Below are 15,824 nucleotides of genomic sequence, written 5' to 3'. Positions count from 1 at the left end.
AACGAGCTATGAACATGTACCCGTAGATCTCTTTATTCTGGAAATCTCCCCAACGCCTTACCATTAACTGAGTAAGTCCTGTCCTGGTTCAATCTACCAAAATGCCATCACGTCGCGTTTATCGAAATAAAGCTCCATCTGCCATTCGTCAGCCCACTGGCCCATTTGATCAAGAACCCATTGCAATCGGAGACAACTTTGTTCACTGTCCACTATGCCATCAATCTTTGTGCCATCTGCAAACTTACGAACAATGCCTCCAATATTCTCATCCAAATCATTAATATAAATAACAAATAACAGAGGACCCATCACTGATCCCTGAGGCACACAGCTGGTCACAGCCCTCCAGTTTGACAAACAACCCTCTGCAACCACCCTCCACCTTCTGTCATTAAGCCAATTGTGTATCCTGTAGAGTGATCAGTTGGTAAGGGAGGATATTTTGATCGGTAACTGACTAAAGGTTTCTGCTTTTGAAAAAATGAAGGTTTTATTCTGATTATTCATACCAGAAGACGATGGGTACCTGGAATGAACTGTCCCTCATCAGAGCGTGCACATTCAGTCTCTGATTGTTCCATTCCCACGGTTCCTGATCTCGTTGACTTCCCCAGGTCTTTAAATGAAGATCAGACACGTTGAATCCGGATCATATGGAAACATAAGTGTTAAGATAGAGTTTGAGTTTGCCAAAACGTACTTTGGGTAATGAATGTGAATGACCTGATCTCGCACAACTGTTACCTGAGGTGAAAGATGCACCTGAGGACAGTTGGAGGTCAGGACATTTGAGCAGGCAGGTGACGTGCCTTTGGAATCAGCCATCCCGCAATGTGTGTAGCTCCCGAAACAGAGAAAGGAACAGCAGGTCGTCATATCTTCATCATGCTTCGGATTACAAAGCCACCTGGGAGAATCCAAACGAAAGCCGCCTGGGAAAGTCCAAATGCCTTCTCTCTGAAGAGGTCGTGCCGGCACTCCAACTTAGCCAAGTCAGCACTGCATGGGTGGAGCCCACAGTGGAGGCTTTGCTGCTGCATTCTATCCTGCACTAGTGGAGGCCAAGGCATCTATTCTGTCGGCCATTAAGTCCCTGTTAGAATGTGGGAACCTGCATTGTGCTGGCAAATATAGTGGTCGAGGACTGCCAGCCCAAGCACAGTGGACCTCCTAAAAAATCATTCCAGCTGAGTGTTCAACACGTAAGAGGAACAAGTAGCCCCTTGAGCACAGAGAGGTAGGGAAAGAGCTGGCCGATAGCCCGGGCCCTTCAACCGAGTGGACTCAGAGAGTCCGGCCCAGCTGACTTTCTTCCTTATGTGACCATTTCAGCTTTATCCACGAACACCAAATATGGAGGCACTAGCCCAGGACAATACGTTGAAAGTATGTGGGGACATTGCTGCTGGAGAATACAGCAGCTATGTTTTATTAGTTAAGTAATTTGATCTGTGTTGTCCAGTTTTTGGCTCATGGCAGCTCAATCCAAAATAAATATATTCTATTTATGAACTGGGTGACGGAATGTATTTTTCATGAAAGAAGAAGAAAATACCAATTAGACAGACGTTGCTACTTCAATGTCCCAGAGGAGAACAATGGATATAAATTATCGTATTTTACAATGTGTGCTTAATACCTTCAGCATCAAGCATCGCGTCACTTCATTCAACATGATTCTAGAAATGTTCAAGAAAATATTCTACCCAACACTTGCCATCGTTGGTGTTCCTGGTAAGAGGCTATTACCATTGATGATCATTGAATGTTCGTACATTTGTTTCAGGTAGCCATGATGTGGAGATGCCGGCGTTGGCCTGGGGTGGTCACAGTAAGAAGTTTCACAACACCAGGTTAAAGTCCAACAGGTTTAGTTGGTAGCACGAGCTTTCGGAGCGCTGCCCCTTCATCAAGTGAGTGGGACCTGTTGGAAATTAAGCTGGTGTTGTGAGACATCTTACTGTACATCTGTTTGAGAGTTGATTCCGGATTTTTTTTTTCTGTGACTCATAAGCTTCAACGTTACTCAATAGACGCGTTCAGCAGACCTCTTATCAGTGATATCAGCTGATAAAATCAAGTCTGCTGAAGTATACATGCGGCTTCATTACGTTTCTTCAACTGATAACAAACTTAACTGAGAACTCAGATGGTCTCTGAATAGTCAAGTTGTAACAGTTAGGAGAAACCTGTGTCAAGTGAAATCAATGGCAGTGAATGTAAACGCTCTAAAACAATATATGCCTGAGGGTAGTAGTAACATGGCACTACATGTGGAATACGAAACTCAGTGGAATCTTGCCGCCAAAATCATGTATAGCTGGTAGAATCTGTGTGAAGTTGAACATATGGTCAGTCACTAACCAAAGTGAAATACCTGACCCCAGTTCTTATGTCTTACAGGGAAATTCAGTGCAGAATTGTATTGAGTTTTAGTCACCAAAAGGGTGGAATATCTAACCCTTGTTACCATGTATTACTTGAGTATTTGCGTGCGTCCTACTCTACCCGCTCAGGCTCACAATGGAATGGAAGAATTGATACCATTGACTGGGTGTTAATAGTGAAAGCCAAAACCGTGAGATTTCAATGAATATCGGCCATAAACCACACTGGAACACCGACACCTGTGGCCATGCACTTCTGTGTCACCTATGCGGGTAATTGCACTCAGTGTAAAATGAGCCAGTTCTATTTTAAAATGCAATTTCCCATGTAAATTGGTGAGCGGCGTCTACATTCCATCAACTTGCCTCTATATTTTAGTAACAGGTTCGACTGACAGCGGACAGTTTGACTGTTAGAGGATAAAAACATTATTGAGATTATAAAGTGAAATGTCTAATTATGCCTTACTTTTTTATGGACTTCTACCACAAATAATACATCAATTAAATCCTGACACTCAAAAAATCCGACGATACTGTCAGAAGTGCTCCAATCGCCATGTTTTTTTAAAAATCTCACTTCCATTCTTCTGGTTATGAACTCCACTGATTTGTTTTGATTTCGATGGTTTTTCTGCACCTGGTTTGCTGTTTCAAATGATTTCAGTATCTGCACAAGTGTACCATTCAACTTTTGGACTGCACGCATCAGTTTATCTTCAAACAAATCACTGGGAAAGTAATCATTCTCGTCAAAATGCAGCACCTGAAGATTCGCTGTGGTGAAATAAATTTATCATTGAAATGTCTACTGTAGAAGCATAGCAATTTGTATTTAATGGTTTCAGGAATCAAGGTGGAGTGTTTCTCCTTTCTCATTCCACTCCCTTTTTTAATGTTCCAATTCGATTTTCCAATGAGGGTTATTTTTTCTGATTCCAAATATTTTCTGTAATTGTTGAAAGACAGTGATCTCAGCGATGGTTCTGTGAATCGACAATCCTCATTATTGATGGATCTGATGAAATCCCTTTGACCCCAAATTTAAATGTCCCGTTGTCTGTACTGCTCCTTGGTCCCCTAATTGCAATTTTGTTGAAATTAGCCATGAGCATACTGTCTTCTAATATGCCGAATGTCTCCATAAAATTAAACTATTCTGCTCTATGGTATCAACCTAATCTGCAGTTTCTGATATTACGTCAAATAATTCATTGAAGTATGGATTTTTTGGTACATTGTGCCGACCAATCCTTATAATAATGTTTAATTTCAGATGTTTCGTTTTCTCTTCTGTTCTGCTACCATTATTTTTCCTTGCACACACATTGTTTTATTGTCGATAAATCTTTGGACTTTTAATGTCTTCTATTTGACATACAGGAATAACGTAAGTTTCTGATCCGTCTTTTCATATTGTCATAAGTATTGTGACTGAAAAAGTAATAATAACCCTTCTGCCTCCCCATTTGCTTGAATGCCTTCAGATGGAACCCTCAACTGGAAATTTCCACTTGTTTCCGATTAATTTATCAAATTTCCACATCAAATATAGTTGAGTTATTGGTTTGAGTTTGGACCCTCCCTCTCCCGCCCCCCAACTGCTCTCTCTCTCTCTGTCTCCCCCGTTGCTCCAGACTACTGTTAATTCGACCATTCAGCAAACTCACAAAGGATGGGACGTGGCTCAAAGACACCATGAGGCGCTTTCCTAGCCAGTTCCCTTCCATCATTTCCATCTCGGATATTCCGAGCACAGTTCCTCTTGTTAAGCTGTATTCTCATTCGATTACCATTTCTTCCCATCCAAACCAACATCCCTCTCGAAATGCACACCTTTTCAGATTACTCAACATGAATTTGGTACAGGTCCCCTACCTTCAGTATAGCTGTGCGTAGTCCACGTGCCAGCACAGGGGTAATTTACTCTAAATTTCTCCCCGTGACAGAGTGTGTATGTGTGCTATCTCTGTGGCCTTCGTTTCGGAGAAATGTAGGCGTGCTAGCTATGTCGTGCAGCCTTCAGTCAGTTTTGATCTTCTAATCCTTCTCACATTCTTGTGCACTGTAATGTATGTGTTGGCATGGTCAATATATTTTGCCTTGAACTAAATATTTGATTTAATTTGCCTTGGATTTGCACACGACATTGTCATTGCAACGCCCCTTTCTGACATTTCCCTTCATGTGCTTGATGACTCGAACTGCATTCAACCTAATTGGATGTCCACCAGATATAATAAAAATTATTTGCGGTTCTGCAGCACTATTCATTGTAACGCAACAAATTCCCCACTCACTTGTACCCCCCCCCCACCCCCCCCCCCCCCCCCCGCGCCCTCCAGCACAATAACGTTCTGTAGAAAATATGTTTCCATAAGCCCCGGTGTCTCCTTCTGTACCATAAGTTCTGGTAACACTGCCTACTAGCAACTGTCTCCGATATTTCTGCATTATTCCTGAGCCCAAATTCTCGTCCTCGTTTTCAAAGGGATCCCTTGATCGGCCCAACACAACTTCCATGTTACTGTTTTGAACGTGGAGATGCCAGTGTTGGACTGGGGTAAACACAGTAAGAAGTTTAACAACACCAGGTTAAAGTCCAACAGGTTTATTTGGTAGCAAAAGCCACACAAGCTTTCGGAGCTCTAAGCCCCTTCTTCAGGTGAGTGAGAATTCTGTTCACAAACAGAGCATATAAAGACACAAACTCAATTTACATGAATAATGGTTGGAATGCGAATACTTACAACTAATCAAGTCTTTAAGAAACACGCACATCGTTTTGTTTCTTAAAGACTTGATTAGTTGTAAGTATTCGCATTCAATACAGACTTCCCACCTTTCTTCCACAATGAACTCTTCCACGAGTTCATTAAACTGGCAACATATTTAAATGTAATCTCGCTGCAAAGTTATCAAACGGATGAATGGTCACACGATTTCCAGCACTTATAATCAACTAATTACGAATTTTTGATGTATGTCTAAGTTAGGTTCAACTCATTTTCTTAAAACATCTATCGGCCGAAATATACTAGTTTATGTTGCTTTATTCATTCGGGGTTTATAGGTGTCGCTGGCTGACGAGCATTTATTGCCCATCACCAGTCGCCCTGAAACTAAATGGCTTGCTCTGCCAATTCAGAGCGTAACTGAGAGTCAACCACATTGCTGTGCATTTGGAATCACATGTAGGTCAGACTGGGTAAGAACGGCAAATTTCCTTCCGTAAATGGCATCAGTGAATCAGATGGAGTTTGCCAATTGGCAGTGATTTCATGGTCGTCTGTAGGTTCTTAATTCCAGACTTTCTAACAATTGAATTCAAATTCCACAATTTGCCGTGGTGGGCTTTGAGCCCAGATTCCCAGAAGATTAGTTGAGTTTCATGAATAATAGTCGAGCGATAAAACCACTGGTTCATTCACTCTGTAATTGAAAAGGAACGAATGTACTTACGAGGTGTTGAGGTGTACAATTGGCTGCAGATATTTTCTTTTTTCCTTGTAGAAATTTGAGAACATTGCAGATTTAGTTGATCCGGGGACTGCCATTAAAATATTGTAAAGTGTTGCAGTTCAACCTTTCGTACACTCTATTAAATAATACTAAATTACTGTATAAAACCGTTAAGCTTGCATTGCTCATCCAAGCCGAAATTAAGTCTATTTGTCATTTTCCAGTGCAAGTACAGAAAATGTAAAAATATCCATTTAATTCCATACCTTCCACGTTCCAAATTAACAAGCACACATTCCAGGTTAAAAAATGATGTTATTGAAGCTCATGAAATTCTGTGAATGTATTCACAGCAACAATGGCGCCTCCTGTACATTGGGAGAAAACCATGCTCAGGTTGGGTAGCCACTTTGCTGATATTCAGTTTGCCAGCGTCATCCTGTGTTTCCAATCGTCTGTTGTTTCAGTTCTGCAATCCACTGCGGCATGAGCTCTCTATCATGGCCTTCCTGCACGCTGCCACTGAAGCTATATCATGACCAGCATTGCATTTCTCTGCTGAACAACTGATTGTGCACCTATTTATTAGAACAATGTGTACAATTGCTCCTGCGTTGTTCCATGTCTGCAGCCAAACAAATCCTGTCTATCCTCTGTCCGGCCAAAGGGCTCTCCAGCACTCCAATGCTCTTCTTCATCAATGCAGCCTCCCCCACGCCATTCCACCCTTTCATGCAAGGGCAAGTATGTGCACACACACGAACAGATACACTGAAAAAAGCAGACCCACACACAAACACACACACACCCGCACCCAGGCACTGGCAGACACACATGCACGATGTTTTACACAAACATACAAAACGTTGTGTCTCTACTGAACAGCTTTCAGAAGGGACAAACGCCATAAATGCTGAGAAAAAAATTGCAGAGAAACTTTGACTCTTTTCTCTCTCCACAGACTCTCTTAAACCTGTTGAGTTTTTTCCAACATTTTCTGTTTTTTTTTCAGATTCTAGTATTCACAGCACTTACCCCTTACTCTGTGTATGGGAATGTTTCATGCGAAAATTCAAGCACAGAGCAGCAGAAATCCAATTCAGTTCGCTGTACTAGCCCACCATGCAGTAAGATCATGGCTGATCTGGTAGAAACTTAAAATCAAGTCGCCACTTAACCCAATAACGTTTCACACCCTTGCTTATATAGAATAAAATAAAATAATTATTATTCATTCAGCCAGATCTGTATTATATCCACGTCAATTTAATTCCACCCCGATAACAACCTGATAAACATAGCACCGTAAATTCACATGCGGGCACTGGAAGACCGATCGAGCCTCTATAATGTCGTCAGTCCTGGAAAGGCAATTGTAAAAGCAGACATCACTATTTTAGACACTCCCTGATTCTGTGTTTCATGCGATTTCTCTCCTGGCTTTCTGATTATATCTTCCTTTTCCATTTTTTTCACAGTCTCCTTAGCAAAACTCTCCGCTAAAAAGTCTGGCCCACATCTGTTCCAGTACAATCTTTCTGAACAGCAGAACTAGAGCTTCCGGGGATTCATTCACGAATTTCAAAAAATCTATCCAGCATCCAGTGCAGGGTCCCTTGTTCAGTTTCGGCCTTGGGTGATGTCTGTGTGAAGTTATCACGTTCTCCCCATGCCTGCATGGGTTTCCTCTGTGTGCTCCGGCTTACGACTGGAACAAGGGTGTGCAGTCTATGTGGATTGGTCGTGCTAAATTTCCCTCAGATTCGCCATGCTAAATTGCCCCTCAGTGTCCAAAGATGAGCAGGTGAGATGGATTGCCATGATAATTGTGCATGTTTATGGGGATAAGGTCCGGAGGATGACAGGATAATGTACTCGATCAGGGGGTTGCTGCATACTCGATGATTCGGATGACCTCTTTCTGCACTGCAGTCATTCAATGGATTGTTTTGATTTATTCCTTTTCCGTCTTTTCAGCCACATGTCGTCCAGTTTTTTTTTTCCCATTCAGTTCCATATGCAACTGATAATAATCCTGAACCTCGGACTTGTCCGTTCCCGCTTGTACACTTCGTAGCCAGCTTTCGGTTATTGTTTATTTTATTACAGTTCGTCGCACCTTCTACATATTTGAATGATAGCAATGATGACCACGCCTTTAGGCCGTTCACCCTCGCACCTCAGTATGCTCTGCATGTGTTTACCAACATTGCTGACTCAGGTAAAAGGAAGGCAACAAATCATTCAGGATTCGTGTCTTCTGCTGCAGAAAGGGCAATCAGTTAGACAAACTATCACGTTTACTCTTCTGAATGTCGTTGCATCCTGAACAGCCGAGTGACCACTGCCGATGTCTGCGCTCCTCATGGAGCTCATCTCCATGAGCACTGAGAGCTTCGATAGCGTGATGAGAATCCTTCACTGAATGACTTCACTTTTCTGACTTCCAGTTGGTATATCCAAACTCTTCTCTCATATACTCCTAATGTATGAAGTGGACCACGCCAATAAAGGAGACATGTATCTTGGTCTCAATCTGGCTGGTTTGCGGCACCAAATGGCGGCATTTCATTGGTAACCGCAGCAGCATTGCAGGCACCAGCAGCACACACACCTATCACAAGGGCACCGGCGGAACTTACGCTGGGATCAGTCACACCAGTAGCAGAGGCAGCGCAGGCACCGGCAACAAGAGCACCAACGGCAAGGGTATCAATCGAACCAGCACCAGCAGACCTGACTCCAGAATCACTTGCAATGATCACGAAAGCACTAGTGTCTCCGAGCTCTGACTCTCACTTTCAAAGTGATATGTTAGTTTCAAGTATATTTTTTTAAATGGTGATGTCCAGTCAAGCTGTAGTGTTGAATTAGTTTATGAAACTTGATTGGTTAAATTTTGCAATTGAAACCATTCATAACTGACTTTAAGCCCCCAGTTGAATGTTACTATTTTAAGATGGCAGCTGAATCCGACAGCACAGTAGGACAATCGAGTGAAGGCCATTACTTTAGTATATGTATATACCTATCAACAAATCGGGTTGGATGTTGTCAACGTGGCCAAATCAATTGCTGGTGGAATTCAGATCCTGTTTTCATTTTGTAAGATGTGATCAGTGTATTCCAGCATTGTCACGGTTGCTCACTCTCTCAAGGCTTCTATCACTAAACTCGATGTTGTCATCTATTTATGTCAATTAGAGAAAAAAATGCACATTGCTGAAACGATAAGATGAAATATGTGACATCAGGGTGATGAATGGCTTTGGCAATGCGTCACCTCAGATTTTAAGAGATTAACTGCAACAGAATGTTGCCTGGATTGAGTGGCATGTCTTATGAGGATAGGCTGAGGGAGCTCGGTCTTTTCTCCTTGGAGCGACGGACGATGAGAGGAGAACAAACAGAGGTATATAAGATGTTGAGAGGCATAGATCGGGTGGACTCACAGAGGCTTTTCCCCAGGGTGGAAATGGCTGCTACGAGAGGACACAGGTTTAAGGTGCAGGGGGGTAGGTATAGGGGAAAATGTTAGGAGGAAGTTTTTCACACAGAGGGTGGTGGGTGAGTGGAATCGGCTGCCGTCAGTGGTGGTGGAGGCAAACTCAATAGGGTCTTTTAAGAGACTCCTGGATGAGTACATGGGACTTAATAAGATGGAGGGTTATTGGTAGGCCTAATAGGTAGGGATATGTTCGGCACAACTTGTGGGGCCGAAGAGCCTGTTTTGTGCTGTAGGTTTCTATGTTTCTGTGTTAGAAAGGACACATCACCATATCAAAAATAATGGAACAATTGATATGGCGTGGAAAATAGTCTACATTCTCCGTGCTTTCGTAGATGTTCCAAAAAAGTGGAAACAAACACTGAATCTGTAAAAATCCGTGTATGAACTGTGTTCTGGCCTTATCAAATTAGTGGTCTCAGTTACATAGAAATGCAAGTAAACAGGTTATGTTTTTCATTAAAGTTGTGTTGAATTAGTGCTGTGGTTTAGCATTACTCCCACAACCGGTAATATACCACTATTTGTAACTCAATTTTCTCAATTATCCATTTAATTTAAGTCGTGGAATATTTTGCTAAATTTGACCTCATAGGAGGTAAATTCTCTGCAGGAAGTTGTCAGTGGAAGAAAAACACTGAATACAAGTCATTAATGAGAGTGTGATATCTCATCCAAGTAACCATCTATCCAGGGGGTGGTTGTGTCTGGAATTGCGCTCAATGCATGTCAGAACCAAACCGGAGTAACTGACCTAAGTCGCCATGCGTTCTGGGGAGGTTATTTGAATAGAATTGTAGGTAATCTAGTTGAGTAGAATTGAACTGAGTCTGTACTAAGTAAGGTTGTTGGTCACTAATCAGAGTGGAATATCGAATCACAGTCACTGTAGATCAGTGGACTTATCTGTAAAATTAAAATTATACTGAGTGCGCATAAACCAATGGAATTAAGTATTTTTTTAATTGTGTAATTGGTGAATGACCTCTGTATTTCCTCGAGTTGCATCACTGTTTAGCAATGAAATTAATTGAAAAAATGAAGTATTTTGCTGTTCGTTTTAATAGTTGCTAATGTGTATAAACAGAAAAAATGTTTGGACATATCGACGCTTTATGTAAAGCTCATCCAACAGAATCAGACCGAACTAGTTCCTGACATTTAAACCAACCGACAGCAATCTAGCACCATATAATCCGGGTAGTGCTGACTCTTTACATAAATTCCTCGAAAGAACAGCTCAGATGTTTTGTTCTGATGTTTGTTGTTCGTGGCGAAATCCATTGCTGGTTTAAATGATTGACGAAGCTGTTCCATGAGGGGCCCATTCAGACTGGTTTGTTTTCTAGAAGAATTGGGACCTTATTTTTCGATCAAAATGAAGCAACCGAAGCTTCGTCCTCGTGAAGTGACGTTACCTTATATCAGTCTACTCTGCAAGTCTATTAAGATTATTGTGTGCAAATATTGTGCAGTCTATCCCTTTCAATTCTATCCACCCTCCCTTTTTCCAATTGTCTTTCTACTTGGTGATTCCATTTTATTACGGAACTGATGAAGGTCAGTGATCTCCGTGCATATCCTTGCGTAATTTACTCACTACAGTCAACATATCTTTTAAATCCCTGTTCCTTTTTTTCTTTTTTGGAACAAGGTTGTGTTAATTCTGCTGACTGTCGCCTTACTATAGATTTTCCGAGATTAGATGTGTTCTATTGCAAATTACTGAATCATTAAGAAAATCAGCATACTTGGGTTCAACTGGACTCTTGAAAACACCAATTCCCGATAGCTTTTAAGATAATTTAACAAAGCATAGCCTTGCTTTTATGGACATTTAATGTATTCTGCGTTTATAGGTGGCTTTGGGGCATTGTTATTCTTAACACTGACCGTATGTTAACTGTCTATAGTTACTTTCATTTGTTCCCTCTTCCAGCAAAATCAAGATGCATTCCAAGCCTTCAATGATGTTAAAACGAGAACTTAGGGACAGATATTACTATCTCTGTTGTCCCTCCCCATTGGTTATGTTAATTTATTTGGATGCATTCCATCCAAACCAGAGGTTTACACTCTCTTTGAATAGTTTATTAAATGTTTGACGAAAACGTGTTTCGATTTGAATTCTTATCTTACTATTTGAAAAATATAATGCCACCCACCCGGGATGTTTTTCCTTTCGAGATGCTCTGAATGCTCATCCACTGGTACAGTGGATGAGCATTCATTATTTCCCGCAAGTCCACCCTCCAGCTTCCACCTGGGTGCCATTGTTGTCAGTGCAGGTTCGATGGGCCGAATGGCCTCTTTCTGCGCTGTAGGGATTCCATGATAGGTAGAATCTTGCTCAGTCTGTCTGGAATGTCCTGCCAAACGAGTTTGCCCTGCGTCCAGGAGAACAAAATCAATTATCTCCATATCACTCTATCAGATCCAGAGTGCAGTGCCACCATATTCCAGTGGCGTGGAAATTGCCTGACCCACACCAGGGGTCCGACCCGAAGATAGTTTACTTCCACAAGCTCCACCAGAGACATTCAAATAAATCAATTTTTCATTTTGTTTCATTGTCGATTGATTCCCTTTGGAATTCGTTTCATGCTCACCAGTGCTGATATGGGAATATAAATCTTTGTGTTTTCGTCACAATGATCTCTGTACCGGTATTGTGCTGCAAACCGTCTGTGGAGTACGGGTGCTGACTTTGGGATATTTCGCATTCAGATTTCCCGACTGTGAAATCCGGCACCAGCACACGCTATGCTTAGTTGTGTAGAAGACTTGCGAAGAAGCAGATGCTTAACATGACTTGAGGAACAATGCATTTTCCGATTCGGTCATTGGTTTGTAATACATTATGTGTGTTTGCTGTGCTGCGCTAAGTTAGGAGGCGTCCCCATTCTTTTATCTTAATCATCCTGGTCCCCTGGGTGCCTTCCTAAGACTGTCAGCGCTTAAAACGTAGCACCAGAGGTTGGTCAATTAGCTCTTCACGTTACCTCGACCAGCCAATGAGATCATGACTGAAACGAAAATACTCATCACAACTCCCTTTTTTCACCTTGTCCCCAAAATCATTGCTTCTCTTTTTTTCATGAAAAAAACAATGTATATCGCTGCGTTGAGCATGCGTAATATTTTCTCTGCAACTCTCTGTGGAAAATAATTCCTTAGTTTGAGTAGTCTCTGAGAGAAGTCATGTGGCGTTTCTATATCTTATCTTGGCGACACCTTACTCTAAGATTGTACTCCTCTCTTTCTAAACTATCCAATAAGTGGGGAAGGCTTGTCGGCATCTATCTATGGAGGCACGGTAGCACAGTGGTTAGCACTGCTGCTTCACAGCTCCAGGGACCTGGGTTCGATTCCCGGCTTGGGTCACTGTTTGTGTGGAGTTTGCACATTCTCTTCGTGGGTTTCCTCCTGGTGCTCCGGTTTCCTCCCACAATCGAAAGATGTGCGGGTTAGGTTGATTGGCCATGCTAAAAATTGCCCTTAGTGTCCTGAGATGCGTAGTTTCGATGGATTAGTGGGTAAATATGTAGGGATATGGGGGTAAGACCTGGTTGGGATTGTGGTCGGTGCAGACTCGATGGGCCGAATGGCCTCTTCTGAACTGTAGGGTTTCTATGATCCTGTCCAGCACTTTTTGAAACATATTTCTCTCAATAAGGTTCTCCATCATTCTTCCAAAATCCAACGGATACAGTTTCAACCAACTCATCCTTTCCTCATATGAATTTCTCTCCATATCTAGAATCAATCTCCTGAGCCTCAATATGGTTTTCTCCAATGCCATTATATGTTTCCTCAGAAAATGCGACCAAAAGTGTTCACAATCTTGCCGGTGTATTTAACAAGAATACGCTATTTTTACACTATTCTTTTTGAGATTAAGGCTGAAATTCAGTTGTCCTTCACAATTATCGGCTGAATAATCATGCTCGCTTTTAGTGACTTATGCACGAGGACACACAACAGCTTCCATGATATAGCTTTCGGCAGCCTTTCTCCACTAAACACCATTTAGCTGCTTTTTGTTTCTTCCAACGTACGTAGCTTAACATTTTCCAACATTATATCCCATCTGCCAAGTTAACTTAACCTGTCTATACTCAAACATCAGATATTTCTGCAATGCTAACTACTTTGCTGCTCACCTTTTTGTGCCCTCTGCAACCTTGGCAATGGAATATTCACAAACTTCCTCCAAGTGATTGGTATACATTGCAAAAAATTTTGACCATAGCACGGATCCATGATGACATTCTTAACATTTACCTCTCATCCCAACACGCTTACTCTTATAAGTTAGCCAATGTTTTAATCGTGCTCATAAGCTGACCCCAACAACATGTGCTCCGTATTTATTACATAGGGGGCTTTGCAGCAAGCTATCAAACGTTTTTTGTTATTGAAATCTAAATATATAACAGCTCTTTGTTGTTATTTATCTATTCTGTGCGTTAACACCTTAAAATAGCTTTTCGAGCACAATTTCCCCTTCTGGAAGTATTGTTCATCCTTGTGCCTGCGTTTGTTTTATTATGACATTCTGCTGAATCTGTTGATTTTAATTTCATCTTTCGTCGTCAACTGAAAAACACACACATACCTACTCGGCTGTCGCCCTTCACAACTTTTGGGGAAAGTGTGTCTCGATTCCAAACATGGTGTTCAGTACAGGACGTGGCATTTCACTGTTAAATCTGTCAGAAACATTATATCAGATATCCAACCTCACCAAAACCATTGAATTATCAATCAGACTCCTCATATCAGCTTGATCCCCACACCAACTCCATTAATCATTTGGTTGGTTTGGAATGGATGCACATTGGATCGAGGTTGATATTTTCAAATTATACACGCTGACTGCGGCCCAACTCAACAAATGTTTCGTGCAAGACCGCTTTCCATCGTGCCTGAGCCAGAAATGTTAAATTATTATTAGTAATACTGAATATTATGTTTCCTGTCTCTGTCTTACAGTTAATCTAATGGGCATTCTGGTTCTGTCCCGAAAAAATTGTGGCATCTCCATCTGTACAACTCGATACCTCCTCGGAATGGCAACAGCAGATCTGCTGGTCGTTATCGTTGTTGTTATTCTTACCAACATCAATGCATATTATTTTCCTGTTAGTTTCCTGTACATCACCCCAGTTTGTAGTGTAAAGACTGTCCTAATGGGTGCAACCACAGAATGTTCTGTTTGGTTTACCGTAATGTTTTCTTTTGATCGATTTGTGGCCATTCGTTGCCAGAAGCTGAAAACAAAATTCTGCACTGGGAAAACTGCGAATGGAGTTCTTGCAACAACTGGCATTCTGTTCCTTTTAAAAAATATCCCTTTCTACTTTAAAGAGGATCCGATATTCACATACAAAAATATACCGTGGGGCTGTCAAACAAAGCTAAGCTCTTTTACTGATCCCATTTGGATTAGATTTCAATGGTTTGATAAGGTTGTAACTCCATTGCTCCCATTTGGTTTAATTCTCTTGATTAATGCTCTAACAGTCAGACATATTTTAATAACGAGCAGAGTCCGTAAGGTACTGAAGTTTCAGTTTATGGATGGAAGTAACAGGGATCCAGAGATGCAGAGCAGAAGGAAGTCTATGATTTTACTCTTCACTATATCCGGCACCTTCATTCTCCTTTGGTCTGTCAATGTTGTACAATTCCTATATGTTAAGGTAATAGGGATACTTTACATTAGTGATCCTGCATATATATTACAAGCTGTAGGGGGTATGATGCTTAATTTAAATTGCTGCATAAACACATTTGTTTATGTGATCACACTTTCCCAGTTCAGAGAGCAAATGTATTTGATGTTGACATATCCTCTCAAAGCAATTGGACAGAGACTAAAGGAAGTGGGGAAGTTTTCTGATGACTGATAGTTGACTCAGTGGATGCGCCTCTTCGTACCATAACTACCATCAATTTTCGCCAGCAGCAGTCAATATGTTAATATTCAATCGATCAGATGTGTTCATCCAATGTGTAACATGTCACCTCAACAAGCCACGGAGCATGAAGAACTGATCTGCCGACTTATTAGCCAAACCTGCAATCTAAACAGATCAGTGGCCACATTCATAGCCGATTCACCATGCAGCTCTTTGACAGTTGAGCGACTCATTAGAGTTTCTCCAACGTGTGAGAGACATCTGTGCGGAGGAAATGCAGCTTTGGGACATTGATTTAGAGCTCAATAATACACGCATTCTTTCTGAAAGACGGTCATATTAACAACTTACTGAAAGTCTTTATCATTTAGTTCATTGATACGTCACAATAAGGTGGTTCATAGCCAGCCAAGGCGCTGATAAATACAGAGAGAGGGAAAGTTGCCTGATATTGGAAAGCAGTTGTGAACCAGGCGCTGTCTAAGGGGCACACCCCTGGCTTGAATGCCTCTGTGTCAACAATCGTGGTGATCACGCTTG

Source organism: Mustelus asterias, chromosome 22, assembly GCF_964213995.1.
Source record: "Mustelus asterias chromosome 22, sMusAst1.hap1.1, whole genome shotgun sequence".
NCBI lineage: Eukaryota > Metazoa > Chordata > Chondrichthyes > Carcharhiniformes > Triakidae > Mustelus > Mustelus asterias.
This window is presented reverse-complemented; position numbering follows the sequence as displayed.